The sequence below is a fragment of the Thamnophis sirtalis genome, unplaced genomic scaffold, assembly GCF_051295495.1.
Source record: "Thamnophis sirtalis isolate CommonGarterSnake01/CBP01778 unplaced genomic scaffold, rThaSir2_p1.2 scaffold_1, whole genome shotgun sequence".
NCBI classification, from domain to species: Eukaryota; Metazoa; Chordata; class Lepidosauria; order Squamata; family Natricidae; genus Thamnophis; species Thamnophis sirtalis.
The window spans coordinates 103,117,912-103,124,083 of record NW_028261381.1 but is presented as its reverse complement, the minus strand read 5'-3'; positions in this window follow the sequence as shown (position 1 = coordinate 103,124,083).

The following is a 6,172-nucleotide window of genomic DNA, read 5'->3' as shown; positions in this document are numbered from 1 at the left end:
CATCCTTGATCACTGGAGACTTTCAAGTAAATAGGTTGGATAGACATTTGGTTGGGATGATCTGAGGAATCCTGCTCTGGTTTAGACTAGGTCCTTGAAATCCCTTCCAACCCAATGATCCCATTATTTATCCAAGGAGCATCAGCAACTGAGAGCAGGTCAAAACATTGGAGGGAAAAAAAAAACCTGATCATGATAAGGGCAAAGTGGGAGCACTGACAAAAGTCCTGATAGGATTTGCATCCCACTTTGTCTGAGCAAGCCTAAAAGATGACAGTTGCGTTTGAGAACCAGTGTATTATATAGATTACAATTTAATTATTAAACCTAAGTAGCACATTTATTTATTTATGCAAACATTTATATGCTGCCCTGCTTCAAACATCTCCAGGCATTTTACAAGTGAATTAAAATCGATAACAGGATGTAAAGCAAAACAAAGCCCTAACCCAAAGCAACATGAATTTATTTTTGGACCGACCCTAATCCCCCACCCCCAGAACATAACATAATTGTTAGATATGGTGAACAGATGAGACAGGACTCAGGTTTAGTGACAACAAACAGCTCTTTTTTCAGTAACTATGTACAAATCCAGCGTTGGCCTGCCTAACCTTTATAGGGAGCTGTCAGATGGCTCATCCAATCAGCTTTGAGTATTTTCCCACCAGAATGGAGGACCTTGGTGGAGCCTAATGCTCCAGTCTCAATATGTAACAATAATAACTACATTATGTTCTCGACGTGGGGGGGGGGGGACATTCGAAAGAAACCATTTATCATTTTAGAGAGCTGCAAAAGGAAAAATTTTGGAAAATTTTCCTCCTACCTAGGGAGAGAAAGCAAATACTTTTGTTCAGGAAAAACAAGAAACGTTATCTACTTAGTCCTATGGAAGAAAGAACTCCAGTATGCTAAACTACTGCTATAAATCTTTCTCCTGAATTGCAGTAACTATTATAGCTATTATTTTACAAAATGGCAAAAGGGTAACACAACTGCTATGACAAAATTAAAAGTAAAACCAAAAACCTTTTGAGGAACTATTCCCCTACTACCTGAAGGATCAGTTTAGGAACTTGTGGGGGGAAAGAATCTGTGTTATGGTTATTAAGAGTTGACAAGTTACTTGGCAGCACATAAATCAATCAAAAAATTCCCATGCTAGGAAAAATAGAAGATGCTGTTTGAAACGTACAAGCAAAAATAGGCAGAGGCTATGCTAAGACCTTGGAAGGCTTGTTATATCCATCACCTGCTAGACCAGCAAGGAGAGAGAATGAAATCATAACCCAGAAGTATCCAAATTAAATATTAAAATTATGGGCAGATTTGTAAGCCTCACCATTGATCCTGCTCTTACCACTCTGTCTTTTTTGTAAGATAAGTCATTAAACATTTTCTCTGCTTCCCAGGCAGGCAAAGCGGGCCTTGCTTGAAGACAACTGAGATTATTTAAATTAAAAGCAAAGTTAATGGGGCAGATGAAACCTTCTCCCAAAGAGCCACACAACAATACATTTTAGCCCATTTCCAGAAGACAAGTAAAAGGCTTAAGCTACAGAAAATAAATGTTGATATTTGGTATTTGTTAACATTTGAATTAAACGCACACACACACACACACACACACACACCTAAAAAGGGGATAAAAAAGACTTCTAAGCAATTCCATCTCTTTTAGTTGTTCTATGTGCAAGATAAAGATAGCCTTTTTTTCTGGGGCACATTATAGATATATAATTATGTGTTATATTTTTCTTCTGCTAAGAATTTACGTTTCTGTGTCTTTCTGTGAAAGATTTCCTTATTTTTATTTTTCAGCTACTGAGTATATAATTTGTTTCCTTGCCTGGCACATGCTGTTGCTCCTTGGTGTATCCTGCCTGTTGTGCCTTCTACTCATGGGTTTCCCCATCTGTGCTAGCGTTTCACATAATTCATTTAAAAATGTACAAGCTGCCCTGTTGGATGAGTCTAAAGGTCTCCCCAATCTAACACTCTTCTAGCCAATGATAGCCAGATGCTCCCAGGGAACTCACAATCGGCTTATAATGAAGATGACTGTTTCTTCTTTTGTCTCCAGCATTTGAAAAATAGTTGTAACTGCCTTTGCATAGAGTTTTTATTCTAAGCTGTCAGGGTTCCTCATAGACATCTATAGTAAGAGGTTGTGACAGTTGCAACATGGAATGTGTTGTTCTGCATTAAGTAAGGGATAAGCTTGCATACATTGGCCTTCAAGTAGACAATGGTGATGGCATCTTCCAAGATACACATAGGACTGGACTGACAAAGGAGCCCCAGAACAGCTGAGACACTGGGCAAGCATAGTGGTGCAAAACACACATATCACATGCATATGGTCCTCTTCAAGATTAGTTTGCATGAATGCTACAATGCAGCATTTCAGATTTTTGTGTCCCCCAGATTCCTGATAATAGTCACAAGTAAGGCTATAAAGGAAACAGTTTGATATGAGTGGTCTTATTTATATAATCAGAGTCTACTACTGACATTCATTGGATTTCTTTGGGAGGTCTTTAAAGCTATTTATCATTTGTGGTATATATTTCATTCATTTTCCGCTGCTGCAAACATAATCTCTCTTGTCAATGCAGAGAATGGTCCATGAACATTTCTTAGGAATGAAAAACTGCTCTGTTTTTTATAGGCACTTGATCTTGAGGCCAAACAAAGAACTATAGTGGAGACCTTACAGTCTCCAAATCCAGAAGCAAGCTGTAATTCCTTATAAGAAATGCATTTCTTCTGGGACAAATAGAATATGGGCAAACCAAATTTGTAAAACACAATAATTGGTATTTCGAGGACTCTAGCTATCACCAGATAATGTATGCTCTGGCCAATCATCTGGAAGAGGAGAGTATATTGTGGCCCAAGGGAGCAGGGGACGTTCTCATCCTCTTCTGCAACTCAAACCAAGCTTTATCATTTGATCTGCAATTGTTGCTCAGTCTCAGATATCATCAGTTATGTCCAAATATTGACTTACAAAATCCAAAATATTTTGATTCAAGTATCAGTAAACAACCCTAAGGTGAAGTACAGTTCTAAGTCCTGATTTGACAATGCTAGGATAAAAGTTATCAGTTTCTAAAGGCATATAAAAACAACTTGAACCTAACAGAATCCTTTAAAATTGAAAAAGGAACAAGACAGGGGTGCCCCCTATCTCCATTATTGTTTATCTTAACCTTGGAGTTATTGCTGAATAAAATACGTGGGTCAGATGATTTACAGGGAATTAAGATTAGGCATTACGAATACAGAGTACGAGCATTTGCGGACGACTTGGTTGTAACTTTAACCCAACCGGGGAAATCAGCTATGGGCTTAATGAATATAATCAATCAATATGGTCAAGTATCTGGGTTTAAAATAAATCTAGGGAAAACAAAGATGATAGTTAAAAATATGACTACAAATCAAAGAGAAGAACTAGAAAGAGTAACAGGATGCGAGATAGTAAAAAAGGTTAAATATTTAGGAGTTAATATCACAACTTCAAATGGAAAATTATGTAAGTATAATTATGAACCATTATGGCACAAAATACAGATAGAGATGAACAAATGGGAAAAATTACAATTGTCTTTGCTGGGAAGGATAGCAGCAGTAAAAATGAATGTTTTGCCTAAATTTCTATTTCTATTTCAAATGATACCAATACTCAAAAAAGATGCAAATTTGGAAGAATGGCAGAAAGGTATTAATAAATTTGTTTGGGCAGGGAAGAAATCGAGAATAAAACTTAAAATAATGCAAGACATACGTGAAAGAGGAGGTTTGAAAATGCCCAACTTAAAATTATACTATGAAGCAGTAGTTTTATCAACAATCAGTGATTGGATCAATTTAACAGAGGATAGAATATTGAACATTGAGGGATATGATGTAGTATATGGTTGGCATGCTTATTTAATATATGATAAGAAGGTGGACAAGATTTTTTAAAAGCCATATTTTAAGGAATGCTCTATTGCGTGTCTGGAAAAAATATCAATATAAATTAAATGATAAGGTACCGATGTGGGCAGTTCCCTGACACACGATAGAAAATATAAGCATAGAACAAAAACAGGATGTAACCACATACAGAGAGCTTCTTAATATAGAAGGAGGTGTACTACAGTTAAAGCCTTTGAATGTACTAAAAGAGGAAAGGGTAATCCAAACCTGGTTTCAGTATGGACAGTTACAGGCTAGATTGAAAAAAGACCAGAAAATTGGTATTATGCAAAATGAGGATAATTTGGTAAAACAAATTACGGACCAGAGTCAAATGCATATAAAAAGATTATATAATATATTGATAGAAACAGATTCTGAAACAGAGCTAGTTAAGGACTGTATGATAAAATGGGCACAAAACTTTGAAGAACCAATAATGATGGAAACATGGGAAAAGATTTGGGTAAGAAATGTAAAATTTATGCAAGCTCAAAACTTGAGAGAGAATTTTTATAAGATGTTTTATAGATGGCATTTAGATCGCCAAAAATTAGCTTGTATGTATCCGAATTTACAATCTAAATGCTGGAGATTATCATATATGGTGGACTTGTAAAAAAGTCAAAGCATTTTGGATAAAAATATGGTGGATTATTCAAAATATTCTTAAAAAGAGGATAAAGTTTGCTCCTCAGTTATTCTTGTTAGGTATAATTACAGATTGTACAGCTAAAGAGACTAATTTGATTCTGAACTTAACAACGGCAGCAAGATTGTTGGTGGCGCAGTACTGGAAGAAGGAAGAATTGCCTACTATTCAAGAATGGACTTTAAAAGTAACAAATTTAGCAGAGATGGCTAAAGTATCAGCATACTTGAAGGACCATTCAGATGAGAAATATAAGATGGAATGGAGAAGATGGACTGATTATATTCAAAATAAATATGGGACTAAGAAATTTTAGTTAGCCTATGAATGAATGAACAAGGAATGTTACAATTTATCTAAAGTTAGCTTTACAAAAGGGAAGTTAAAGTATAAGTGAAGGTACAATGCTAAAGTTAGTTAGTTTATTTTAGTGTATGATTGTTAAATGTTTATACCCTGTATTTTGCTCTGGGAGGTTGGGGGGGAGGGGATGTGGGATTGGGGTGAAGGGAGGAAAGTGGAAGGGTATACAATTGTAAAATTTATTAAAACTTTTTAATAAAAAAACAACTTGAATCATCTTTGAGATATTGTACTGTCAAGCCATCACAATTTACATAACATTAAAAAGAATGAGAGAGACTGATGAACAAACTATATCCTTCATTTGCAACACAATGTCACTTTCTCCAGGTTCTGGAATGTTTACATTCACCCTATGGCTGTCTGCCTCCTTAGTCCATTCCTGTACCATGTGGTAAGCCTGCCTCAGGCCAAGAGGTCACGATGCCACCTGCCAGCCTGAGCTGACATGCAGCCTTGCACAAACACATATGGAAGAAATTATGGAGATGTTGGGGCTGGGAATTGAAGCAGGAGCCCCTCAGGACCACTGCATCAATCCTTCCAGCTGACCAGAAGATTCCAATGAGTTGTTTGCTGCAACAGCAATTCAATGTGCAGTACAAACAAGGATTGGTGATTCATTGCTTCCTCTTAGCTAATAGGTAATTGCTTTATGGGGATAAGAATTTGAGAAAAGGTCGGGAATTTGGGTCCACGAAAGAATTGCCTTCACAGCTGCTTTAGCAGTTTTCAAAAGTCTATTGACCTCCTTAATTCAGTAGGTGTGGTTTCTGAAAGTTTATGAAGAAAGAAGCCCAACAGTGTAAATGATATTTAATTTCTTCTGATTGTATGCAGCCTTGGACTGCAGACAAAAACTGTTATGGCATTGCAAATTTCTTTGACACATAGGCAGGGTAGAGTTTTTCAATAGAATATATTAATTCAGAGTTCTCAACATAAGCACTTAAATATGCAGTAAACACTACTTTAGCTGAAACTAGCCTTCTTTCAGCTATTGCCCTCCAGATGTGTTAGATAATAATTCCCATCATTTATGGCTAGAAACAATGTGAGTTGCATCCAATCCATCTGGATGGCACCAGGTTGGGGAACACTAATTTCTTCACTAGTGAGAAAGAATCCAAAGAATTAATGGCATTGGCAATAAACTGTAGTGCTTATTCCATGTTCTGGGATGAA